We start from the raw sequence: 22,152 nt of genomic DNA, 5'->3' as shown, positions 1-22,152 counted from the left end.
AAATTGAAGCAGTTCTTAGCATTGGCAAGAGAGGTTCCTAAAGCCTGAAGGTAACTTTACTTTTCTTCACTGGCAATTCTAACATGTTGGGTTAGCACCTGTATTTCAACGGCTAAATTACAAACAATAGTATGCCAATCGTAAATGTTGATCAACACTAATTTAGCAATCATGAAACGGAATCATTTTGGATAATATTGTCTAATTTCCTTTCATATCCAACGTTAAAACAACACTAAACATGCATCTCTTCAACAATGTGATGTTCTTTTTGTAATTTGTAGGTGTACAATCTGCGGCGCTCGGCGGCTTTCGGAGAGAGAAGTGAAAAAGCTTACGGCACCTGGGATTCCCAGGCGGTCTTCCATCCAGGTACTAACCAGGCCCTGCTCTGCTTAGCTTCCGAGATCAGACGAGATCGGGCGGAACCAGAGAGGTATGGCCGTAAGCTGCTTTTCATCTTTTTCCTAATCCTTTATAATGCGTCAATGAATTATGACACGCCTGCCGTTGGCATCTTTGTGTGGGTTAAATAAGGGTATGCAAAGAAGGCTGTGACATCCCATGCCGAAAATTGGATGGACTAGAGAAGACCCGCCCAGGAGTCCCAGCCAATCGGTGAATGGCCATTGCAGTCCCCGCCACCTCAAATGGCCTGACGATGGTATGGACGTAAGCCACCTTTCATCTTCTTCCTATTGCATCTGTTCTACAATGTGAATTTTTTTTTACAATTGTGTAGGTGTACAATCTACGGCGCTGGGCGGCTTTCAGAGAGAGAAGTGAAAAAGCTTACGGCACCTGGGATTCCCAGGCGGTCTTCCATCCAGGTACTAACCAGGCCCTGCTCTGCTTAGCTTCCGAGATCAGACGAGATCGGGCGGAACCAGAGAGGTATGGCCGTAAGCTGCTTTTCATCTTTTTCCTAATCCTTTAAAACGTGTCAAAGATAATCAGAAGTTTCTTTTTCTAAAATTGAAGCAGTTCTTAGCATTGGCAAGAGAGGTTCCTAAAGCCTGAAGGTAACTTTACTTTTCTTCACTGGCAATTCTAACATGTTGGGTTAGCACCTGTATTTCAACGGCTAAATTACAAACAATAGTATGCCAATCGTAAATGTTGATCAACACTAATTTAGCAATCATGAAACGGAATCATTTTGGATAATATTGTCTAATTTCCTTTCATATCCAACGTTAAAACAACACTAAACATGCATCTCTTCAACAATGTGATGTTCTTTTTGTAATTTGTAGGTGTACAATCTGCGGCGCTCGGCGGCTTTCGGAGAGAGAAGTGAAAAAGCTTACGGCACCTGGGATTCCCAGGCGGTCTTCCATCCAGGTACTAACCAGGCCCTGCTCTGCTTAGCTTCCGAGATCAGACGAGATCGGGCGGAACCAGAGAGGTATGGCCGTAAGCTGCTTTTCATCTTTTTCCTAATCCTTTATAATGCGTCAATGAATTATGACACGCCTGCCGTTGGCATCTTTGTGTGGGTTAAATAAGGGTATGCAAAGAAGGCTGTGACATCCCATGCCGAAAATTGGATGGACTAGAGAAGACCCGCCCAGGAGTCCCAGCCAATCGGTGAATGGCCATTGCAGTCCCCGCCACCTCAAATGGCCTGACGATGGTATGGACGTAAGCCACCTTTCATCTTCTTCCTATTGCATCTGTTCTACAATGTGAATTTTTTTTTACAATTGTGTAGGTGTACAATCTACGGCGCTGGGCGGCTTTCAGAGAGAGAAGTGAAAAAGCTTACGGCACCTGGGATTCCCAGGCGGTCTTCCATCCAGGTACTAACCAGGCCCTGCTCTGCTTAGCTTCCGAGATCAGACGAGATCGGGCGGAACCAGAGAGGTATGGCCGTAAGCTGCTTTTCATCTTTTTCCTAATCCTTTAAAACGTGTCAAAGATAATCAGAAGTTTCTTTTTCTAAAATTGAAGCAGTTCTTAGCATTGGCAAGAGAGGTTCCTAAAGCCTGAAGGTAACTTTACTTTTCTTCACTGGCAATTCTAACATGTTGGGTTAGCACCTGTATTTCAACGGCTAAATTACAAACAATAGTATGCCAATCGTAAATGTTGATCAACACTAATTTAGCAATCATGAAACGGAATCATTTTGGATAATATTGTCTAATTTCCTTTCATATCCAACTTTAAAACAGGTGTACAATCTACGGCGCTGGGCGGCTTTCGGAGAGAGAAGTGAAAAAGCTTACGGCACCTGGGATTCCCAGGCGGTCTTCCATCCAGGTACTAACCAGGCCCTGCTCTGCTTAGCTTCCGAGATCAGACGAGATCGGGCGGAACCAGAGAGGTATGGCCGTAAGCTGCTTTTCATCTTTTTCCTAATCCTTTAAAACGTGTCAAAGATAATCAGAAGTTTCTTTTTCTAAAATTGAAGCAGTTCTTAGCATTGGCAAGAGAGGTTCCTAAAGCCTGAAGGTAACTTTACTTTTCTTCACTGGCAATTCTAACATGTTGGGTTAGCACCTGTATTTCAACGGCTAAATTACAAACAATAGTATGCCAATCGTAAATGTTGATCAACACTAATTTAGCAATCATGAAACGGAATCATTTTGGATAATATTGTCTAATTTCCTTTCATAACCAACGTTAAAACAACACTAAACATGCATCTCTTCAACAATGTGATGTTCTTTTTGTAATTTGTAGGTGTACAATCTGCGGCGCTCGGCGGCTTTCGGAGAGAGAAGTGAAAAAGCTTACGGCACCTGGGATTCCCAGGCGGTCTTCCATCCAGGTACTAACCAGGCCCTGCTCTGCTTAGCTTCCGAGATCAGACGAGATCGGGCGGAACCAGAGAGGTATGGCCGTAAGCTGCTTTTTATCTTTTTCCTAATCCTTTATAATGCGTCAAAAAATTATGTCACGCCTGCCGTTGGCATCTTTGTGTGGGTTAAATAAGGGTATGCAAAGAAGGCTGTGACATCCTATGCCGAAAATTGGATGGACTAGAGAATACCCGCCCAGGAGTCCCAGCCAATCGGTGGATGGCCATTGCAGTCCCCGCCACCTCAAATGGCCTGACGATGGTATGGACGTAAGCCACCTTTCATCTTCTTCCTATTGCATCTCTTCTACAATGTGAAATGCTTTTTACAATTGTGTAGGTGTACAATCTGCGGCGCTGGGCGGCTTTCGGAGAGAGAAGTGAAAAAGCTTACGGCACCTGGGATTCCCAGGCGGTCTTCCATCCAGGTACTAACCAGGCCCTGCTCTGCTTAGCTTCCGAGATCAGACGAGATCGGGCGGAACCAGAAAGGTATGGCCGTAAGCTGCTTTTCATCTTTTTCCTAATCCTTTAAAACGTGTCAAAGATAATCAGAAGTTTCTTTTTCTAAAATTGAAGCAGTTCTTAGCATTGGCAAGAGAGGTTCCTAAAGCCTGAAGGTAACTTTACTTTTCTTCACTGGCAATTCTAACATGTTGGGTTAGCACCTGTATTTCAACGGCTAAATTACAAACAATAGTATGCCAATCGTAAATGTTGATCAACACTAATTTAGCAATCATGAAACGGAATCATTTTGGATAATATTGTCTAATTTCCTTTCATATCCAACTTTAAAACAGGTGTACAATCTACGGCGCTGGGCGGCTTTCGGAGAGAGAAGTGAAAAAGCTTACGGCACCTGGGATTCCCAGGCGGTCTTCCATCCAGGTACTAACCAGGCCCTGCTCTGCTTAGCTTCCGAGATCAGACGAGATCGGGCGGAACCAGAGAGGTATGGCCGTAAGCTGCTTTTCATCTTTTTCCTAATCCTTTAAAACGTGTCAAAGATAATCAGAAGTTTCTTTTTCTAAAATTGAAGCAGTTCTTAGCATTGGCAAGAGAGGTTCCTAAAGCCTGAAGGTAACTTTACTTTTCTTCACTGGCAATTCTAACATGTTGGGTTAGCACCTGTATTTCAACGGCTAAATTACAAACAATAGTATGCCAATCGTAAATGTTGATCAACACTAATTTAGCAATCATGAAACGGAATCATTTTGGATAATATTGTCTAATTTCCTTTCATATCCAACGTTAAAACAACACTAAACATGCATCTCTTCAACAATGTGATGTTCTTTTTGTAATTTGTAGGTGTACAATCTGCGGCGCTCGGCGGCTTTCGGAGAGAGAAGTGAAAAAGCTTACGGCACCTGGGATTCCCAGGCGGTCTTCCATCCAGGTACTAACCAGGCCCTGCTCTGCTTAGCTTCCGAGATCAGACGAGATCGGGCGGAACCAGAGAGGTATGGCCGTAAGCTGCTTTTTATCTTTTTCCTAATCCTTTATAATGCGTCAAAAAATTATGTCACGCCTGCCGTTGGCATCTTTGTGTGGGTTAAATAAGGGTATGCAAAGAAGGCTGTGACATCCTATGCCGAAAATTGGATGGACTAGAGAATACCCGCCCAGGAGTCCCAGCCAATCGGTGGATGGCCATTGCAGTCCCCGCCACCTCAAATGGCCTGACGATGGTATGGACGTAAGCCACCTTTCATCTTCTTCCTATTGCATCTCTTCTACAATGTGAAATGCTTTTTACAATTGTGTAGGTGTACAATCTGCGGCGCTGGGCGGCTTTCGGAGAGAGAAGTGAAAAAGCTTACGGCACCTGGGATTCCCAGGCGGTCTTCCATCCAGGTACTAACCAGGCCCTGCTCTGCTTAGCTTCCGAGATCAGACGAGATCGGGCGGAACCAGAGAGGTATGGCCGTAAGCTGCTTTTTACCTTTTTCCTAATCCTTTAAAACGTGTCAAAGATAATCAGAAGAGTTTCTTTTTCTAAAATTGAAGCAGTTCTTAGGATTGGCAAGAGAGGTTCCTAAAACCTGAAGGTAACTTTACTTTTCTTCACTGGCAATTCTAACATGTTGGGTTAGCACCTGTATTTCAACGGCTAAATTACAAACAAAAGTATGCCAATTGTTAAATGTTGATCAACACTAATTTAGCAACCATGAAACGGAATCAATTTTGATGATATTGTCTAAGTTCCTTATATATCCAACGTTAAAACAACACTAAACATGCATCTCTTCGACAATGTGATATACTTTTTGTAATTTGTAGGTGTACAATCTGCGGCGCTCGGCGGCTTCCAGAGAGAAGTGAAAAAGCTTACGGCACCTGGGATTCCCCTAATCCTTTATAATGCGTCAAAAAATTATGTCACGCCTGCCGTTGGCATCTTTGTGTGGGTTAAATAAGGGTATGCAAAGAAGGCTGTGACATCCTATGCCGAAAATTGGATGGACTAGAGAAGACCCGCCCAGGAGTCCCAGCCAATCGGTGGATGGCCATTGCAGTCCCCGCCACCTCAAATGGCCTGACGATGGTATGGACGTAAGCCACCTTTCATCTTCTTCCTATTGCATCTCTTCTACAATGTGAAATGCTTTTTACAATTGTGTAGGTGTACAATCTGCGGCGCTGGGCGGCTTTCGGAGAGAGAAGTGAAAAAGCTTACGGCACCTGGGATTCCCAGGCGGTCTTCCATCCAGGTACTAACCAGGCCCTGCTCTGCTTAGCTTCCGAGATCAGACGAGATCGGGCGGAACCAGAGAGGTATGGCCGTAAGCTGGTTTTTACCTTTTTCCTAATCCTTTAAAACGTGTCAAAGATAATCAGAAGAGTTTCTTTTTCTAAAATTGAAGCAGTTCTTAGGATTGGCAAGAGAGGTTCCTAAAACCTGAAGGTAACTTTACTTTTCTTCACTGGCAATTCTAACATGTTGGGTTAGCACCTGTATTTCAACGGCTAAATTACAAACAAAAGTATGCCAATTGTTAAATGTTGATCAACACTAATTTAGCAACCATGAAACGGAATCAATTTTGATGATATTGTCTAAGTTCCTTATATATCCAACGTTAAAACAACACTAAACATGCATCTCTTCGACAATGTGATATACTTTTTGTAATTTGTAGGTGTACAATCTGCGGCGCTCGGCGGCTTCCAGAGAGAAGTGAAAAAGCTTACGGCACCTGGGATTCCCAGGCGGTCTTCCATCCAGGTACTAACCAGGCCCTGCTCTGCTTAGCTTCCGAGATCAGACGAGATCGGGCGGAACCAGAGAGGTATGGCCGTAAGCTGCTTTTTATCTTTTTCCTAATCCTTTAAAACGTGTCAAAGATAATCAGAAGAGCTCCTTTTTCTAAAATTGAAGCAGTTCTTAGGATTGGCAAGAGAAGTTCCTAAAACCTGAAGGTAACTTTACTTTTCTTCACTGGCAATTCTAACATGTTGGGTTAGCACCTGTATTTCAACGGCTAAATTACAAACAAAAGTATGCCAATTGTTAAATGTTGATCAACACTAATTTAGCAACCATGAAACGGAATCATTTTTGATGATATTGTCTAAGTTCCTTATATATCCAACGTTAAAACAACACTAAACATGCATCTCTTCGACAATGTGATATACTTTTTGTAATTTGTAGGTGTACAATCCGCGGCGCTCGGCGGCTTCCGGAGAGAAGTGAAAAAGCTTACGGCACCTGGGATTCCCAGGCGGTCTTCCATCCAGGTACTAACCAGGCCCTGCTCTGCTTAGCTTCCGAGATCAGACGAGATCGGGCGGAACCAGAGAGGTATGGCCGTAAGCTGCTCTTTATCTTTTTCCTAATCCTTTATAATGCGTCAAAAAATTATGTCACGCCTGCCGTTGGCATCTTTGTGTGGGTTAAATAAGGGTATGCAAAGAAGGCTGTGACATCCTATGCCGAAAATTGGATGGACTAGAGAAGACCCGCCCAGGAGTCCCAGCCAATCGGTGGATGGCCATTGCAGTCCCCGCCACCTCAAATGGCCTGACGATGGTATGGACGTAAGCCACCTTTCATCTTCTTCCTATTGCATCTCTTCTACAATGTGAAATGCTTTTTACAATTGTGTAGGTGTACAATCTGCGGCGCTGGGCGGCTTTCGGAGAGAGAAGTGAAAAAGCTTACGGCACCTGGGATTCCCAGGCGGTCTTCCATCCAGGTACTAACCAGGCCCTGCTCTGCTTAGCTTCCGAGATCAGACGAGATCGGGCGGAACCAGAAAGGTATGGCCGTAAGCTGCTTTTCATCTTTTTCCTAATCCTTTAAAACGTGTCAAAGATAATCAGAAGTTTCTTTTTCTAAAATTGAAGCAGTTCTTAGCATTGGCAAGAGAGGTTCCTAAAGCCTGAAGGTAACTTTACTTTTCTTCACTGGCAATTCTAACATGTTGGGTTAGCACCTGTATTTCAACGGCTAAATTACAAACAATAGTATGCCAATCGTAAATGTTGATCAACACTAATTTAGCAATCATGAAACGGAATCATTTTGGATAATATTGTCTAATTTCCTTTCATATCCAACTTTAAAACAGGTGTACAATCTACGGCGCTGGGCGGCTTTCGGAGAGAGAAGTGAAAAAGCTTACGGCACCTGGGATTCCCAGGCGGTCTTCCATCCAGGTACTAACCAGGCCCTGCTCTGCTTAGCTTCCGAGATCAGACGAGATCGGGCGGAACCAGAGAGGTATGGCCGTAAGCTGCTTTTCATCTTTTTCCTAATCCTTTAAAACGTGTCAAAGATAATCAGAAGTTTCTTTTTCTAAAATTGAAGCAGTTCTTAGCATTGGCAAGAGAGGTTCCTAAAGCCTGAAGGTAACTTTACTTTTCTTCACTGGCAATTCTAACATGTTGGGTTAGCACCTGTATTTCAACGGCTAAATTACAAACAATAGTATGCCAATCGTAAATGTTGATCAACACTAATTTAGCAATCATGAAACGGAATCATTTTGGATAATATTGTCTAATTTCCTTTCATATCCAACGTTAAAACAACACTAAACATGCATCTCTTCAACAATGTGATGTTCTTTTTGTAATTTGTAGGTGTACAATCTGCGGCGCTCGGCGGCTTTCGGAGAGAGAAGTGAAAAAGCTTACGGCACCTGGGATTCCCAGGCGGTCTTCCATCCAGGTACTAACCAGGCCCTGCTCTGCTTAGCTTCCGAGATCAGACGAGATCGGGCGGAACCAGAGAGGTATGGCCGTAAGCTGCTTTTTATCTTTTTCCTAATCCTTTATAATGCGTCAAAAAATTATGTCACGCCTGCCGTTGGCATCTTTGTGTGGGTTAAATAAGGGTATGCAAAGAAGGCTGTGACATCCTATGCCGAAAATTGGATGGACTAGAGAATACCCGCCCAGGAGTCCCAGCCAATCGGTGGATGGCCATTGCAGTCCCCGCCACCTCAAATGGCCTGACGATGGTATGGACGTAAGCCACCTTTCATCTTCTTCCTATTGCATCTCTTCTACAATGTGAAATGCTTTTTACAATTGTGTAGGTGTACAATCTGCGGCGCTGGGCGGCTTTCGGAGAGAGAAGTGAAAAAGCTTACGGCACCTGGGATTCCCAGGCGGTCTTCCATCCAGGTACTAACCAGGCCCTGCTCTGCTTAGCTTCCGAGATCAGACGAGATCGGGCGGAACCAGAGAGGTATGGCCGTAAGCTGCTTTTTACCTTTTTCCTAATCCTTTAAAACGTGTCAAAGATAATCAGAAGAGTTTCTTTTTCTAAAATTGAAGCAGTTCTTAGGATTGGCAAGAGAGGTTCCTAAAACCTGAAGGTAACTTTACTTTTCTTCACTGGCAATTCTAACATGTTGGGTTAGCACCTGTATTTCAACGGCTAAATTACAAACAAAAGTATGCCAATTGTTAAATGTTGATCAACACTAATTTAGCAACCATGAAACGGAATCAATTTTGATGATATTGTCTAAGTTCCTTATATATCCAACGTTAAAACAACACTAAACATGCATCTCTTCGACAATGTGATATACTTTTTGTAATTTGTAGGTGTACAATCTGCGGCGCTCGGCGGCTTCCAGAGAGAAGTGAAAAAGCTTACGGCACCTGGGATTCCCAGGCGGTCTTCCATCCAGGTACTAACCAGGCCCTGCTCTGCTTAGCTTCCGAGATCAGACGAGATCGGGCGGAACCAGAGAGGTATGGCCGTAAGCTGCTTTTTATCTTTTTCCTAATCCTTTAAAACGTGTCAAAGATAATCAGAAGAGCTCCTTTTTCTAAAATTGAAGCAGTTCTTAGGATTGGCAAGAGAAGTTCCTAAAACCTGAAGGTAACTTTACTTTTCTTCACTGGCAATTCTAACATGTTGGGTTAGCACCTGTATTTCAACGGCTAAATTACAAACAAAAGTATGCCAATTGTTAAATGTTGATCAACACTAATTTAGCAACCATGAAACGGAATCATTTTTGATGATATTGTCTAAGTTCCTTATATATCCAACGTTAAAACAACACTAAACATGCATCTCTTCGACAATGTGATATACTTTTTGTAATTTGTAGGTGTACAATCCGCGGCGCTCGGCGGCTTCCGGAGAGAAGTGAAAAAGCTTACGGCACCTGGGATTCCCAGGCGGTCTTCCATCCAGGTACTAACCAGGCCCTGCTCTGCTTAGCTTCCGAGATCAGACGAGATCGGGCGGAACCAGAGAGGTATGGCCGTAAGCTGCTCTTTATCTTTTTCCTAATCCTTTATAATGCGTCAAAAAATTATGTCACGCCTGCCGTTGGCATCTTTGTGTGGGTTAAATAAGGGTATGCAAAGAAGGCTGTGACATCCTATGCCGAAAATTGGATGGACTAGAGAAGACCCGCCCAGGAGTCCCAGCCAATCGGTGGATGGCCATTGCAGTCCCCGCCACCTCAAATGGCCTGACGATGGTATGGACGTAAGCCACCTTTCATCTTCTTCCTATTGCATCTCTTCTACAATGTGAAATGCTTTTTACAATTGTGTAGGTGTACAATCTGCGGCGCTGGGCGGCTTTCGGAGAGAGAAGTGAAAAAGCTTACGGCACCTGGGATTCCCAGGCGGTCTTCCATCCAGGTACTAACCAGGCCCTGCTCTGCTTAGCTTCCGAGATCAGACGAGATCGGGCGGAACCAGAGAGGTATGGCCGTAAGCTGCTTTTTACCTTTTTCCTAATCCTTTAAAACGTGTCAAAGATAATCAGAAGAGTTTCTTTTTCTAAAATTGAAGCAGTTCTTAGGATTGGCAAGAGAGGTTCCTAAAACCTGAAGGTAACTTTACTTTTCTTCACTGGCAATTCTAACATGTTGGGTTAGCACCTGTATTTCAACGGCTAAATTACAAACAAAAGTATGCCAATTGTTAAATGTTGATCAACACTAATTTAGCAACCATGAAACGGAATCATTTTTGATTATATTGTCTAAGTTCCTTATATATCCAACGTTAAAACAACACTAAACATGCATCTCTTCGACAATGTGATATACTTTTTGTAATTTGTAGGTGTACAATCTGCGGCGCTCGGCGGCTTCCAGAGAGAAGTGAAAAAGCTTACGGCACCTGGGATTCCCAGGCGGTCTTCCATCCAGGTACTAACCAGGCCCTGCTCTGCTTAGCTTCCGAGATCAGACGAGATCGGGCGGAACCAGAGAGGTATGGCCGTAAGCTGCTTTTTATCTTTTTCCTAATCCTTTATAATGCGTCAAAAAATTATGTCACGCCTGCCGTTGGCATCTTTGTGTGGGTTAAATAAGGGTATGCAAAGAAGGCTGTGACATCCTATGCCGAAAATTGGATGGACTAGAGAATACCCGCCCAGGAGTCCCAGCCAATCGGTGGATGGCCATTGCAGTCCCCGACACCTCAAATGGCCTGACGATGGTATGGACGTAAGCCACCTTTCATCTTCTTCCTATTGCATCTCTTCTACAATGTGAAATGCTTTTTACAATTGTGTAGGTGTACAATCTGCGGCGCTGGGCGGCTTTCGGAGAGAGAAGTGAAAAAGCTTACGGCACCTGGGATTCCCAGGCGGTCTTCCATCCAGGTACTAACCAGGCCCTGCTCTGCTTAGCTTCCGAGATCAGACGAGATCGGGCGGAACCAGAAAGGTATGGCCGTAAGCTGCTTTTCATCTTTTTCCTAATCCTTTAAAACGTGTCAAAGATAATCAGAAGTTTCTTTTTCTAAAATTGAAGCAGTTCTTAGCATTGGCAAGAGAGGTTCCTAAAGCCTGAAGGTAACTTTACTTTTCTTCACTGGCAATTCTAACATGTTGGGTTAGCACCTGTATTTCAACGGCTAAATTACAAACAATAGTATGCCAATCGTAAATGTTGATCAACACTAATTTAGCAATCATGAAACGGAATCATTTTGGATAATATTGTCTAATTTCCTTTCATATCCAACTTTAAAACAGGTGTACAATCTACGGCGCTGGGCGGCTTTCGGAGAGAGAAGTGAAAAAGCTTACGGCACCTGGGATTCCCAGGCGGTCTTCCATCCAGGTACTAACCAGGCCCTGCTCTGCTTAGCTTCCGAGATCAGACGAGATCGGGCGGAACCAGAGAGGTATGGCCGTAAGCTGCTTTTCATCTTTTTCCTAATCCTTTATAATGCGTCAATGAATTATGACACGCCTGCCGTTGGCATCTTTGTGTGGGTTAAATAAGGGTATGCAAAGAAGGCTGTGACATCCCATGCCGAAAATTGGATGGACTAGAGAAGACCCGCCCAGGAGTCCCAGCCAATCGGTGAATGGCCATTGCAGTCCCCGCCACCTCAAATGGCCTGACGATGGTATGGACGTAAGCCACCTTTCATCTTCTTCCTATTGCATCTGTTCTACAATGTGAATTTTTTTTTACAATTGTGTAGGTGTACAATCTACGGCGCTGGGCGGCTTTCAGAGAGAGAAGTGAAAAAGCTTACGGCACCTGGGATTCCCAGGCGGTCTTCCATCCAGGTACTAACCAGGCCCTGCTCTGCTTAGCTTCCGAGATCAGACGAGATCGGGCGGAACCAGAGAGGTATGGCCGTAAGCTGCTTTTCATCTTTTTCCTAATCCTTTAAAACGTGTCAAAGATAATCAGAAGTTTCTTTTTCTAAAATTGAAGCAGTTCTTAGCATTGGCAAGAGAGGTTCCTAAAGCCTGAAGGTAACTTTACTTTTCTTCACTGGCAATTCTAACATGTTGGGTTAGCACCTGTATTTCAACGGCTAAATTACAAACAATAGTATGCCAATCGTAAATGTTGATCAACACTAATTTAGCAATCATGAAACGGAATCATTTTGGATAATATTGTCTAATTTCCTTTCATATCCAACTTTAAAACAGGTGTACAATCTACGGCGCTGGGCGGCTTTCGGAGAGAGAAGTGAAAAAGCTTACGGCACCTGGGATTCCCAGGCGGTCTTCCATCCAGGTACTAACCAGGCCCTGCTCTGCTTAGCTTCCGAGATCAGACGAGATCGGGCGGAACCAGAGAGGTATGGCCGTAAGCTGCTTTTCATCTTTTTCCTAATCCTTTAAAACGTGTCAAAGATAATCAGAAGTTTCTTTTTCTAAAATTGAAGCAGTTCTTAGCATTGGCAAGAGAGGTTCCTAAAGCCTGAAGGTAACTTTACTTTTCTTCACTGGCAATTCTAACATGTTGGGTTAGCACCTGTATTTCAACGGCTAAATTACAAACAATAGTATGCCAATCGTAAATGTTGATCAACACTAATTTAGCAATCATGAAACGGAATCATTTTGGATAATATTGTCTAATTTCCTTTCATATCCAACGTTAAAACAACACTAAACATGCATCTCTTCAACAATGTGATGTTCTTTTTGTAATTTGTAGGTGTACAATCTGCGGCGCTCGGCGGCTTTCGGAGAGAGAAGTGAAAAAGCTTACGGCACCTGGGATTCCCAGGCGGTCTTCCATCCAGGTACTAACCAGGCCCTGCTCTGCTTAGCTTCCGAGATCAGACGAGATCGGGCGGAACCAGAGAGGTATGGCCGTAAGCTGCTTTTTATCTTTTTCCTAATCCTTTATAATGCGTCAAAAAATTATGTCACGCCTGCCGTTGGCATCTTTGTGTGGGTTAAATAAGGGTATGCAAAGAAGGCTGTGACATCCTATGCCGAAAATTGGATGGACTAGAGAATACCCGCCCAGGAGTCCCAGCCAATCGGTGGATGGCCATTGCAGTCCCCGCCACCTCAAATGGCCTGACGATGGTATGGACGTAAGCCACCTTTCATCTTCTTCCTATTGCATCTCTTCTACAATGTGAAATGCTTTTTACAATTGTGTAGGTGTACAATCTGCGGCGCTGGGCGGCTTTCGGAGAGAGAAGTGAAAAAGCTTACGGCACCTGGGATTCCCAGGCGGTCTTCCATCCAGGTACTAACCAGGCCCTGCTCTGCTTAGCTTCCGAGATCAGACGAGATCGGGCGGAACCAGAAAGGTATGGCCGTAAGCTGCTTTTCATCTTTTTCCTAATCCTTTAAAACGTGTCAAAGATAATCAGAAGTTTCTTTTTCTAAAATTGAAGCAGTTCTTAGCATTGGCAAGAGAGGTTCCTAAAGCCTGAAGGTAACTTTACTTTTCTTCACTGGCAATTCTAACATGTTGGGTTAGCACCTGTATTTCAACGGCTAAATTACAAACAATAGTATGCCAATCGTAAATGTTGATCAACACTAATTTAGCAATCATGAAACGGAATCATTTTGGATAATATTGTCTAATTTCCTTTCATATCCAACTTTAAAACAGGTGTACAATCTACGGCGCTGGGCGGCTTTCGGAGAGAGAAGTGAAAAAGCTTACGGCACCTGGGATTCCCAGGCGGTCTTCCATCCAGGTACTAACCAGGCCCTGCTCTGCTTAGCTTCCGAGATCAGACGAGATCGGGCGGAACCAGAGAGGTATGGCCGTAAGCTGCTTTTCATCTTTTTCCTAATCCTTTAAAACGTGTCAAAGATAATCAGAAGTTTCTTTTTCTAAAATTGAAGCAGTTCTTAGCATTGGCAAGAGAGGTTCCTAAAGCCTGAAGGTAACTTTACTTTTCTTCACTGGCAATTCTAACATGTTGGGTTAGCACCTGTATTTCAACGGCTAAATTACAAACAATAGTATGCCAATCGTAAATGTTGATCAACACTAATTTAGCAATCATGAAACGGAATCATTTTGGATAATATTGTCTAATTTCCTTTCATATCCAACGTTAAAACAACACTAAACATGCATCTCTTCAACAATGTGATGTTCTTTTTGTAATTTGTAGGTGTACAATCTGCGGCGCTCGGCGGCTTTCGGAGAGAGAAGTGAAAAAGCTTACGGCACCTGGGATTCCCAGGCGGTCTTCCATCCAGGTACTAACCAGGCCCTGCTCTGCTTAGCTTCCGAGATCAGACGAGATCGGGCGGAACCAGAGAGGTATGGCCGTAAGCTGCTTTTTATCTTTTTCCTAATCCTTTATAATGCGTCAAAAAATTATGTCACGCCTGCCGTTGGCATCTTTGTGTGGGTTAAATAAGGGTATGCAAAGAAGGCTGTGACATCCTATGCCGAAAATTGGATGGACTAGAGAATACCCGCCCAGGAGTCCCAGCCAATCGGTGGATGGCCATTGCAGTCCCCGCCACCTCAAATGGCCTGACGATGGTATGGACGTAAGCCACCTTTCATCTTCTTCCTATTGCATCTCTTCTACAATGTGAAATGCTTTTTACAATTGTGTAGGTGTACAATCTGCGGCGCTGGGCGGCTTTCGGAGAGAGAAGTGAAAAAGCTTACGGCACCTGGGATTCCCAGGCGGTCTTCCATCCAGGTACTAACCAGGCCCTGCTCTGCTTAGCTTCCGAGATCAGACGAGATCGGGCGGAACCAGAGAGGTATGGCCGTAAGCTGCTTTTTACCTTTTTCCTAATCCTTTAAAACGTGTCAAAGATAATCAGAAGAGTTTCTTTTTCTAAAATTGAAGCAGTTCTTAGGATTGGCAAGAGAGGTTCCTAAAACCTGAAGGTAACTTTACTTTTCTTCACTGGCAATTCTAACATGTTGGGTTAGCACCTGTATTTCAACGGCTAAATTACAAACAAAAGTATGCCAATTGTTAAATGTTGATCAACACTAATTTAGCAACCATGAAACGGAATCAATTTTGATGATATTGTCTAAGTTCCTTATATATCCAACGTTAAAACAACACTAAACATGCATCTCTTCGACAATGTGATATACTTTTTGTAATTTGTAGGTGTACAATCTGCGGCGCTCGGCGGCTTCCAGAGAGAAGTGAAAAAGCTTACGGCACCTGGGATTCCCCTAATCCTTTATAATGCGTCAAAAAATTATGTCACGCCTGCCGTTGGCATCTTTGTGTGGGTTAAATAAGGGTATGCAAAGAAGGCTGTGACATCCTATGCCGAAAATTGGATGGACTAGAGAAGACCCGCCCAGGAGTCCCAGCCAATCGGTGGATGGCCATTGCAGTCCCCGCCACCTCAAATGGCCTGACGATGGTATGGACGTAAGCCACCTTTCATCTTCTTCCTATTGCATCTCTTCTACAATGTGAAATGCTTTTTACAATTGTGTAGGTGTACAATCTGCGGCGCTGGGCGGCTTTCGGAGAGAGAAGTGAAAAAGCTTACGGCACCTGGGATTCCCAGGCGGTCTTCCATCCAGGTACTAACCAGGCCCTGCTCTGCTTAGCTTCCGAGATCAGACGAGATCGGGCGGAACCAGAGAGGTATGGCCGTAAGCTGGTTTTTACCTTTTTCCTAATCCTTTAAAACGTGTCAAAGATAATCAGAAGAGTTTCTTTTTCTAAAATTGAAGCAGTTCTTAGGATTGGCAAGAGAGGTTCCTAAAACCTGAAGGTAACTTTACTTTTCTTCACTGGCAATTCTAACATGTTGGGTTAGCACCTGTATTTCAACGGCTAAATTACAAACAAAAGTATGCCAATTGTTAAATGTTGATCAACACTAATTTAGCAACCATGAAACGGAATCAATTTTGATGATATTGTCTAAGTTCCTTATATATCCAACGTTAAAACAACACTAAACATGCATCTCTTCGACAATGTGATATACTTTTTGTAATTTGTAGGTGTACAATCTGCGGCGCTCGGCGGCTTCCAGAGAGAAGTGAAAAAGCTTACGGCACCTGGGATTCCCAGGCGGTCTTCCATCCAGGTACTAACCAGGCCCTGCTCTGCTTAGCTTCCGAGATCAGACGAGATCGGGCGGAACCAGAGAGGTATGGCCGTAAGCTGCTTTTTATCTTTTTCCTAATCCTTTAAAACGTGTCAAAGATAATCAGAAGAGCTCCTTTTTCTAAAATTGAAGCAGTTCTTAGGATTGGCAAGAGAAGTTCCTAAAACCTGAAGGTAACTTTACTTTTCTTCACTGGCAATTCTAACATGTTGGGTTAGCACCTGTATTTCAACGGCTAAATTACAAACAAAAGTATGCCAATTGTTAAATGTTGATCAACACTAATTTAGCAACCATGAAACGGAATCATTTTTGATGATATTGTCTAAGTTCCTTATATATCCAACGTTAAAACAACACTAAACATGCATCTCTTCGACAATGTGATATACTTTTTGTAATTTGTAGGTGTACAATCCGCGGCGCTCGGCGGCTTCCGGAGAGAAGTGAAAAAGCTTACGGCACCTGGGATTCCCAGGCGGTCTTCCATCCAGGTACTAACCAGGCCCTGCTCTGCTTAGCTTCCGAGATCAGACGAGATCGGGCGGAACCAGAGAGGTATGGCCGTAAGCTGCTCTTTATCTTTTTCCTAATCCTTTATAATGCGTCAAAAAATTATGTCACGCCTGCCGTTGGCATCTTTGTGTGGGTTAAATAAGGGTATGCAAAGAAGGCTGTGACATCCTATGCCGAAAATTGGATGGACTAGAGAAGACCCGCCCAGGAGTCCCAGCCAATCGGTGGATGGCCATTGCAGTCCCCGCCACCTCAAATGGCCTGACGATGGTATGGACGTAAGCCACCTTTCATCTTCTTCCTATTGCATCTCTTCTACAATGTGAAATGCTTTTTACAATTGTGTAGGTGTACAATCTGCGGCGCTGGGCGGCTTTCGGAGAGAGAAGTGAAAAAGCTTACGGCACCTGGGATTCCCAGGCGGTCTTCCATCCAGGTACTAACCAGGCCCTGCTCTGCTTAGCTTCCGAGATCAGACGAGATCGGGCGGAACCAGAGAGGTATGGCCGTAAGCTGCTTTTTACCTTTTTCCTAATCCTTTAAAACGTGTCAAAGATAATCAGAAGAGTTTCTTTTTCTAAAATTGAAGCAGTTCTTAGGATTGGCAAGAGAGGTTCCTAAAACCTGAAGGTAACTTTACTTTTCTTCACTGGCAATTCTAACATGTTGGGTTAGCACCTGTATTTCAACGGCTAAATTACAAACAAAAGTATGCCAATTGTTAAATGTTGATCAACACTAATTTAGCAACCATGAAACGGAATCATTTTTGATTATATTGTCTAAGTTCCTTATATATCCAACGTTAAAACAACACTAAACATGCATCTCTTCGACAATGTGATATACTTTTTGTAATTTGTAGGTGTACAATCTGCGGCGCTCGGCGGCTTCCAGAGAGAAGTGAAAAAGCTTACGGCACCTGGGATTCCCAGGCGGTCTTCCATCCAGGTACTAACCAGGCCCTGCTCTGCTTAGCTTCCGAGATCAGACGAGATCGGGCGGAACCAGAGAGGTATGGCCGTAAGCTGCTTTTTATCTTTTTCCTAATCCTTTATAATGCGTCAAAAAATTATGTCACGCCTGCCGTTGGCATCTTTGTGTGGGTTAAATAAGGGTATGCAAAGAAGGCTGTGACATCCTATGCCGAAAATTGGATGGACTAGAGAATACCCGCCCAGGAGTCCCAGCCAATCGGTGGATGGCCATTGCAGTCCCCGCCACCTCAAATGGCCTGACGATGGTATGGACGTAAGCCACCTTTCATCTTCTTCCTATTGCATCTCTTCTACAATGTGAAATGCTTTTTACAATTGTGTAGGTGTACAATCTGCGGCGCTGGGCGGCTTTCGGAGAGAGAAGTGAAAAAGCTTACGGCACCTGGGATTCCCAGGCGGTCTTCCATCCAGGTACTAACCAGGCCCTGCTCTGCTTAGCTTCCGAGATCAGACGAGATCGGGCGGAACCAGAAAGGTATGGCCGTAAGCTGCTTTTCATCTTTTTCCTAATCCTTTAAAACGTGTCAAAGATAATCAGAAGTTTCTTTTTCTAAAATTGAAGCAGTTCTTAGCATTGGCAAGAGAGGTTCCTAAAGCCTGAAGGTAACTTTACTTTTCTTCACTGGCAATTCTAACATGTTGGGTTAGCACCTGTATTTCAACGGCTAAATTACAAACAATAGTATGCCAATCGTAAATGTTGATCAACACTAATTTAGCAATCATGAAACGGAATCATTTTGGATAATATTGTCTAATTTCCTTTCATATCCAACTTTAAAACAGGTGTACAATCTACGGCGCTGGGCGGCTTTCGGAGAGAGAAGTGAAAAAGCTTACGGCACCTGGGATTCCCAGGCGGTCTTCCATCCAGGTACTAACCAGGCCCTGCTCTGCTTAGCTTCCGAGATCAGACGAGATCGGGCGGAACCAGAGAGGTATGGCCGTAAGCTGCTTTTCATCTTTTTCCTAATCCTTTAAAACGTGTCAAAGATAATCAGAAGTTTCTTTTTCTAAAATTGAAGCAGTTCTTAGCATTGGCAAGAGAGGTTCCTAAAGCCTGAAGGTAACTTTACTTTTCTTCACTGGCAATTCTAACATGTTGGGTTAGCACCTGTATTTCAACGGCTAAATTACAAACAATAGTATGCCAATCGTAAATGTTGATCAACACTAATTTAGCAATCATGAAACGGAATCATTTTGGATAATATTGTCTAATTTCCTTTCATATCCAACGTTAAAACAACACTAAACATGCATCTCTTCAACAATGTGATGTTCTTTTTGTAATTTGTAGGTGTACAATCTGCGGCGCTCGGCGGCTTTCGGAGAGAGAAGTGAAAAAGCTTACGGCACCTGGGATTCCCAGGCGGTCTTCCATCCAGGTACTAACCAGGCCCTGCTCTGCTTAGCTTCCGAGATCAGACGAGATCGGGCGGAACCAGAGAGGTATGGCCGTAAGCTGCTTTTTATCTTTTTCCTAATCCTTTATAATGCGTCAAAAAATTATGTCACGCCTGCCGTTGGCATCTTTGTGTGGGTTAAATAAGGGTATGCAAAGAAGGCTGTGACATCCTATGCCGAAAATTGGATGGACTAGAGAATACCCGCCCAGGAGTCCCAGCCAATCGGTGGATGGCCATTGCAGTCCCCGCCACCTCAAATGGCCTGACGATGGTATGGACGTAAGCCACCTTTCATCTTCTTCCTATTGCATCTCTTCTACAATGTGAAATGCTTTTTACAATTGTGTAGGTGTACAATCTGCGGCGCTGGGCGGCTTTCGGAGAGAGAAGTGAAAAAGCTTACGGCACCTGGGATTCCCAGGCGGTCTTCCATCCAGGTACTAACCAGGCCCTGCTCTGCTTAGCTTCCGAGATCAGACGAGATCGGGCGGAACCAGAGAGGTATGGCCGTAAGCTGCTTTTTACCTTTTTCCTAATCCTTTAAAACGTGTCAAAGATAATCAGAAGAGTTTCTTTTTCTAAAATTGAAGCAGTTCTTAGGATTGGCAAGAGAGGTTCCTAAAACCTGAAGGTAACTTTACTTTTCTTCACTGGCAATTCTAACATGTTGGGTTAGCACCTGTATTTCAACGGCTAAATTACAAACAAAAGTATGCCAATTGTTAAATGTTGATCAACACTAATTTAGCAACCATGAAACGGAATCAATTTTGATGATATTGTCTAAGTTCCTTATATATCCAACGTTAAAACAACACTAAACATGCATCTCTTCGACAATGTGATATACTTTTTGTAATTTGTAGGTGTACAATCTGCGGCGCTCGGCGGCTTCCAGAGAGAAGTGAAAAAGCTTACGGCACCTGGGATTCCCCTAATCCTTTATAATGCGTCAAAAAATTATGTCACGCCTGCCGTTGGCATCTTTGTGTGGGTTAAATAAGGGTATGCAAAGAAGGCTGTGACATCCTATGCCGAAAATTGGATGGACTAGAGAAGACCCGCCCAGGAGTCCCAGCCAATCGGTGGATGGCCATTGCAGTCCCCGCCACCTCAAATGGCCTGACGATGGTATGGACGTAAGCCACCTTTCATCTTCTTCCTATTGCATCTCTTCTACAATGTGAAATGCTTTTTACAATTGTGTAGGTGTACAATCTGCGGCGCTGGGCGGCTTTCGGAGAGAGAAGTGAAAAAGCTTACGGCACCTGGGATTCCCAGGCGGTCTTCCATCCAGGTACTAACCAGGCCCTGCTCTGCTTAGCTTCCGAGATCAGACGAGATCGGGCGGAACCAGAGAGGTATGGCCGTAAGCTGGTTTTTACCTTTTTCCTAATCCTTTAAAACGTGTCAAAGATAATCAGAAGAGTTTCTTTTTCTAAAATTGAAGCAGTTCTTAGGATTGGCAAGAGAGGTTCCTAAAACCTGAAGGTAACTTTACTTTTCTTCACTGGCAATTCTAACATGTTGGGTTAGCACCTGTATTTCAACGGCTAAATTACAAACAAAAGTATGCCAATTGTTAAATGTTGATCAACACTAATTTAGCAACCATGAAACGGAATCAATTTTGATGATATTGTCTAAGTTCCTTATATATCCAACGTTAAAACAACACTAAACATGCATCTCTTCGACAATGTGATATACTTTTTGTAATTTGTAGGTGTACAATCTGCGGCGCTCGGCGGCTTCCAGAGAGAAGTGAAAAAGCTTACGGCACCTGGGATTCCCAGGCGGTCTTCCATCCAGGTACTAACCAGGCCCTGCTCTGCTTAGCTTCCGAGATCAGACGAGATCGGGCGGAACCAGAGAGGTATGGCCGTAAGCTGCTCTTTATCTTTTTCCTAATCCTTTATAATGCGTCAAAAAATTATGTCACGCCTGCCGTTGGCATCTTTGTGTGGGTTAAATAAGGGTATGCAAAGAAGGCTGTGACATCCTATGCCGAAAATTGGATGGACTAGAGAAGACCCGCCCAGGAGTCCCAGCCAATCGGTGGATGGCCATTGCAGTCCCCGCCACCTCAAATGGCCTGACGATGGTATGGACGTAAGCCACCTTTCATCTTCTTCCTATTGCATCTCTTCTACAATGTGAAATGCTTTTTACAATTGTGTAGGTGTACAATCTGCGGCGCTGGGCGGCTTTCGGAGAGAGAAGTGAAAAAGCTTACGGCACCTGGGATTCCCAGGCGGTCTTCCATCCAGGTACTAACCAGGCCCTGCTCTGCTTAGCTTCCGAGATCAGACGAGATCGGGCGGAACCAGAGAGGTATGGCCGTAAGCTGCTTTTTATCTTTTTCCTAATCCTTTAAAACGTGTCAAAGATAATCAGAAGAGTTTGTTTTTCTAAAATTGAAGCAGTTCTTAGGATTGGCAAGAGAGGTTCCTAAAACCTGAAGGTAACTTTACTTTTCTTCACTGGCAATTCTAACATGTTGGGTTAGCACCTGTATTTGAACGGCTAAATTACAAACAAAAGTATGCCAATTGTTAAATGTTGATCAACACTAATTTAGCAACCATGAAACGGAATCATTTTTGATGATATTGTCTAAGTTCCTTATATATCCAACGTTAAAACAACACTAAACATGCATCTCTTCGACAATGTGATATACTTTTTGTAATTTGTAGGTGTACAATCTGCGGCGCTCGGCGGCTTCCAGAGAGAAGTGAAAAAGCTTACGGCACCTGGGATTCCCAGGCGGTCTTCCATCCAGGTACTAACCAGGCCCTGCTCTGCTTAGCTTCCGAGATCAGACGAGATCGGGCGGAACCAGAGAGGTATGGCCGTAAGCTGCTCTTTATCTTTTTCCTAATCCTTTATAATGCGTCAAAAAATTATGTCACGCCTGCCGTTGGCATCTTTGTGTGGGTTAAATAAGGGTATGCAAAGAAGGCTGTGACATCCTATGCCGAAAATTGGATGGACTAGAGAAGACCCGCCCAGGAGTCCCAGCCAATCGGTGAATGGCCATTGCAGTCCCCGCCACCTCAAATGGCCTGACGATGGTATGGACGTAAGCCACCTTTCATCTTCTTCCTATTGCATCTCTTCTAC

The 22,152-nt window shown here is 43.9% G+C and overlaps 43 non-coding genes across 43 annotated transcripts; all 43 read right to left on the bottom strand.

The window, feature by feature from the left end:
* Positions 1-331: 331 nt before the first annotated feature.
* Positions 332-450, bottom strand: LOC134117642 (5S ribosomal RNA). Its single transcript, XR_009949198.1, has one exon. It is a non-coding gene; the product is annotated as a 5S ribosomal RNA (ribosomal RNA).
* Positions 451-789: 339 nt separating this feature from the next.
* Positions 790-908, bottom strand: LOC134117641 (5S ribosomal RNA). The gene has a single exon (XR_009949197.1). It is a non-coding gene; the product is annotated as a 5S ribosomal RNA (ribosomal RNA).
* A 395-nt stretch (positions 909-1,303) lies between these two features.
* LOC134117640 (5S ribosomal RNA) lies at positions 1,304-1,422 on the bottom strand. The gene has a single exon (XR_009949196.1). It is a non-coding gene; the product is annotated as a 5S ribosomal RNA (ribosomal RNA).
* A 339-nt stretch (positions 1,423-1,761) lies between these two features.
* On the bottom strand, positions 1,762-1,880 carry LOC134117639 (5S ribosomal RNA). Its single transcript, XR_009949195.1, has one exon. It is a non-coding gene; the product is annotated as a 5S ribosomal RNA (ribosomal RNA).
* Positions 1,881-2,224: 344 nt separating this feature from the next.
* On the bottom strand, positions 2,225-2,343 carry LOC134117638 (5S ribosomal RNA). Its single transcript, XR_009949194.1, has one exon. It is a non-coding gene; the product is annotated as a 5S ribosomal RNA (ribosomal RNA).
* A 395-nt stretch (positions 2,344-2,738) lies between these two features.
* LOC134117636 (5S ribosomal RNA) lies at positions 2,739-2,857 on the bottom strand. Its single transcript, XR_009949192.1, has one exon. It is a non-coding gene; the product is annotated as a 5S ribosomal RNA (ribosomal RNA).
* A 339-nt stretch (positions 2,858-3,196) lies between these two features.
* Positions 3,197-3,315, bottom strand: LOC134118701 (5S ribosomal RNA). The gene has a single exon (XR_009950262.1). It is a non-coding gene; the product is annotated as a 5S ribosomal RNA (ribosomal RNA).
* Positions 3,316-3,659: 344 nt separating this feature from the next.
* Positions 3,660-3,778, bottom strand: LOC134117635 (5S ribosomal RNA). Its single transcript, XR_009949191.1, has one exon. It is a non-coding gene; the product is annotated as a 5S ribosomal RNA (ribosomal RNA).
* Positions 3,779-4,173: 395 nt separating this feature from the next.
* Positions 4,174-4,292, bottom strand: LOC134117634 (5S ribosomal RNA). Its single transcript, XR_009949190.1, has one exon. It is a non-coding gene; the product is annotated as a 5S ribosomal RNA (ribosomal RNA).
* Positions 4,293-4,631: 339 nt separating this feature from the next.
* On the bottom strand, positions 4,632-4,750 carry LOC134117633 (5S ribosomal RNA). Its single transcript, XR_009949189.1, has one exon. It is a non-coding gene; the product is annotated as a 5S ribosomal RNA (ribosomal RNA).
* Positions 4,751-5,491: 741 nt separating this feature from the next.
* On the bottom strand, positions 5,492-5,610 carry LOC134117632 (5S ribosomal RNA). The gene has a single exon (XR_009949188.1). It is a non-coding gene; the product is annotated as a 5S ribosomal RNA (ribosomal RNA).
* Positions 5,611-6,006: 396 nt separating this feature from the next.
* LOC134117631 (5S ribosomal RNA) lies at positions 6,007-6,125 on the bottom strand. Its single transcript, XR_009949187.1, has one exon. It is a non-coding gene; the product is annotated as a 5S ribosomal RNA (ribosomal RNA).
* Positions 6,126-6,521: 396 nt separating this feature from the next.
* LOC134117630 (5S ribosomal RNA) lies at positions 6,522-6,640 on the bottom strand. Its single transcript, XR_009949186.1, has one exon. It is a non-coding gene; the product is annotated as a 5S ribosomal RNA (ribosomal RNA).
* Positions 6,641-6,979: 339 nt separating this feature from the next.
* On the bottom strand, positions 6,980-7,098 carry LOC134118700 (5S ribosomal RNA). The gene has a single exon (XR_009950261.1). It is a non-coding gene; the product is annotated as a 5S ribosomal RNA (ribosomal RNA).
* Positions 7,099-7,442: 344 nt separating this feature from the next.
* Positions 7,443-7,561, bottom strand: LOC134117629 (5S ribosomal RNA). Its single transcript, XR_009949185.1, has one exon. It is a non-coding gene; the product is annotated as a 5S ribosomal RNA (ribosomal RNA).
* Positions 7,562-7,956: 395 nt separating this feature from the next.
* On the bottom strand, positions 7,957-8,075 carry LOC134117628 (5S ribosomal RNA). Its single transcript, XR_009949184.1, has one exon. It is a non-coding gene; the product is annotated as a 5S ribosomal RNA (ribosomal RNA).
* A 339-nt stretch (positions 8,076-8,414) lies between these two features.
* LOC134117627 (5S ribosomal RNA) lies at positions 8,415-8,533 on the bottom strand. Its single transcript, XR_009949183.1, has one exon. It is a non-coding gene; the product is annotated as a 5S ribosomal RNA (ribosomal RNA).
* Positions 8,534-8,929: 396 nt separating this feature from the next.
* Positions 8,930-9,048, bottom strand: LOC134117625 (5S ribosomal RNA). The gene has a single exon (XR_009949181.1). It is a non-coding gene; the product is annotated as a 5S ribosomal RNA (ribosomal RNA).
* Positions 9,049-9,444: 396 nt separating this feature from the next.
* LOC134117624 (5S ribosomal RNA) lies at positions 9,445-9,563 on the bottom strand. Its single transcript, XR_009949180.1, has one exon. It is a non-coding gene; the product is annotated as a 5S ribosomal RNA (ribosomal RNA).
* Positions 9,564-9,902: 339 nt separating this feature from the next.
* On the bottom strand, positions 9,903-10,021 carry LOC134117623 (5S ribosomal RNA). Its single transcript, XR_009949179.1, has one exon. It is a non-coding gene; the product is annotated as a 5S ribosomal RNA (ribosomal RNA).
* A 396-nt stretch (positions 10,022-10,417) lies between these two features.
* LOC134117622 (5S ribosomal RNA) lies at positions 10,418-10,536 on the bottom strand. The gene has a single exon (XR_009949178.1). It is a non-coding gene; the product is annotated as a 5S ribosomal RNA (ribosomal RNA).
* A 339-nt stretch (positions 10,537-10,875) lies between these two features.
* On the bottom strand, positions 10,876-10,994 carry LOC134118698 (5S ribosomal RNA). Its single transcript, XR_009950259.1, has one exon. It is a non-coding gene; the product is annotated as a 5S ribosomal RNA (ribosomal RNA).
* Positions 10,995-11,338: 344 nt separating this feature from the next.
* Positions 11,339-11,457, bottom strand: LOC134117621 (5S ribosomal RNA). Its single transcript, XR_009949177.1, has one exon. It is a non-coding gene; the product is annotated as a 5S ribosomal RNA (ribosomal RNA).
* Positions 11,458-11,796: 339 nt separating this feature from the next.
* LOC134117620 (5S ribosomal RNA) lies at positions 11,797-11,915 on the bottom strand. The gene has a single exon (XR_009949176.1). It is a non-coding gene; the product is annotated as a 5S ribosomal RNA (ribosomal RNA).
* A 344-nt stretch (positions 11,916-12,259) lies between these two features.
* LOC134117619 (5S ribosomal RNA) lies at positions 12,260-12,378 on the bottom strand. Its single transcript, XR_009949175.1, has one exon. It is a non-coding gene; the product is annotated as a 5S ribosomal RNA (ribosomal RNA).
* Positions 12,379-12,773: 395 nt separating this feature from the next.
* LOC134117618 (5S ribosomal RNA) lies at positions 12,774-12,892 on the bottom strand. The gene has a single exon (XR_009949174.1). It is a non-coding gene; the product is annotated as a 5S ribosomal RNA (ribosomal RNA).
* A 339-nt stretch (positions 12,893-13,231) lies between these two features.
* LOC134118697 (5S ribosomal RNA) lies at positions 13,232-13,350 on the bottom strand. The gene has a single exon (XR_009950258.1). It is a non-coding gene; the product is annotated as a 5S ribosomal RNA (ribosomal RNA).
* Positions 13,351-13,694: 344 nt separating this feature from the next.
* LOC134117617 (5S ribosomal RNA) lies at positions 13,695-13,813 on the bottom strand. Its single transcript, XR_009949173.1, has one exon. It is a non-coding gene; the product is annotated as a 5S ribosomal RNA (ribosomal RNA).
* A 395-nt stretch (positions 13,814-14,208) lies between these two features.
* Positions 14,209-14,327, bottom strand: LOC134117616 (5S ribosomal RNA). Its single transcript, XR_009949172.1, has one exon. It is a non-coding gene; the product is annotated as a 5S ribosomal RNA (ribosomal RNA).
* Positions 14,328-14,666: 339 nt separating this feature from the next.
* LOC134117614 (5S ribosomal RNA) lies at positions 14,667-14,785 on the bottom strand. The gene has a single exon (XR_009949170.1). It is a non-coding gene; the product is annotated as a 5S ribosomal RNA (ribosomal RNA).
* Positions 14,786-15,526: 741 nt separating this feature from the next.
* LOC134117613 (5S ribosomal RNA) lies at positions 15,527-15,645 on the bottom strand. The gene has a single exon (XR_009949169.1). It is a non-coding gene; the product is annotated as a 5S ribosomal RNA (ribosomal RNA).
* Positions 15,646-16,041: 396 nt separating this feature from the next.
* LOC134117612 (5S ribosomal RNA) lies at positions 16,042-16,160 on the bottom strand. Its single transcript, XR_009949168.1, has one exon. It is a non-coding gene; the product is annotated as a 5S ribosomal RNA (ribosomal RNA).
* Positions 16,161-16,556: 396 nt separating this feature from the next.
* On the bottom strand, positions 16,557-16,675 carry LOC134117611 (5S ribosomal RNA). Its single transcript, XR_009949167.1, has one exon. It is a non-coding gene; the product is annotated as a 5S ribosomal RNA (ribosomal RNA).
* A 339-nt stretch (positions 16,676-17,014) lies between these two features.
* On the bottom strand, positions 17,015-17,133 carry LOC134117610 (5S ribosomal RNA). The gene has a single exon (XR_009949166.1). It is a non-coding gene; the product is annotated as a 5S ribosomal RNA (ribosomal RNA).
* A 396-nt stretch (positions 17,134-17,529) lies between these two features.
* On the bottom strand, positions 17,530-17,648 carry LOC134117609 (5S ribosomal RNA). Its single transcript, XR_009949165.1, has one exon. It is a non-coding gene; the product is annotated as a 5S ribosomal RNA (ribosomal RNA).
* A 339-nt stretch (positions 17,649-17,987) lies between these two features.
* Positions 17,988-18,106, bottom strand: LOC134118696 (5S ribosomal RNA). The gene has a single exon (XR_009950257.1). It is a non-coding gene; the product is annotated as a 5S ribosomal RNA (ribosomal RNA).
* Positions 18,107-18,450: 344 nt separating this feature from the next.
* LOC134117608 (5S ribosomal RNA) lies at positions 18,451-18,569 on the bottom strand. Its single transcript, XR_009949164.1, has one exon. It is a non-coding gene; the product is annotated as a 5S ribosomal RNA (ribosomal RNA).
* Positions 18,570-18,964: 395 nt separating this feature from the next.
* LOC134117607 (5S ribosomal RNA) lies at positions 18,965-19,083 on the bottom strand. The gene has a single exon (XR_009949163.1). It is a non-coding gene; the product is annotated as a 5S ribosomal RNA (ribosomal RNA).
* A 339-nt stretch (positions 19,084-19,422) lies between these two features.
* Positions 19,423-19,541, bottom strand: LOC134117606 (5S ribosomal RNA). Its single transcript, XR_009949162.1, has one exon. It is a non-coding gene; the product is annotated as a 5S ribosomal RNA (ribosomal RNA).
* A 741-nt stretch (positions 19,542-20,282) lies between these two features.
* Positions 20,283-20,401, bottom strand: LOC134117605 (5S ribosomal RNA). Its single transcript, XR_009949161.1, has one exon. It is a non-coding gene; the product is annotated as a 5S ribosomal RNA (ribosomal RNA).
* Positions 20,402-20,797: 396 nt separating this feature from the next.
* Positions 20,798-20,916, bottom strand: LOC134117603 (5S ribosomal RNA). Its single transcript, XR_009949159.1, has one exon. It is a non-coding gene; the product is annotated as a 5S ribosomal RNA (ribosomal RNA).
* Positions 20,917-21,255: 339 nt separating this feature from the next.
* Positions 21,256-21,374, bottom strand: LOC134117602 (5S ribosomal RNA). Its single transcript, XR_009949158.1, has one exon. It is a non-coding gene; the product is annotated as a 5S ribosomal RNA (ribosomal RNA).
* A 396-nt stretch (positions 21,375-21,770) lies between these two features.
* LOC134117601 (5S ribosomal RNA) lies at positions 21,771-21,889 on the bottom strand. Its single transcript, XR_009949157.1, has one exon. It is a non-coding gene; the product is annotated as a 5S ribosomal RNA (ribosomal RNA).
* Positions 21,890-22,152: the final 263 nt, after the last annotated feature.

Source organism: Pungitius pungitius, unplaced genomic scaffold (assembly GCF_949316345.1).
Source record: "Pungitius pungitius unplaced genomic scaffold, fPunPun2.1 scaffold_24, whole genome shotgun sequence".
Taxonomy (NCBI): Eukaryota; Metazoa; Chordata; class Actinopteri; order Perciformes; family Gasterosteidae; genus Pungitius; species Pungitius pungitius.
Note: the sequence above shows the minus strand (reverse complement) of the source record. Positions and strands in the feature narration are given on the sequence as shown.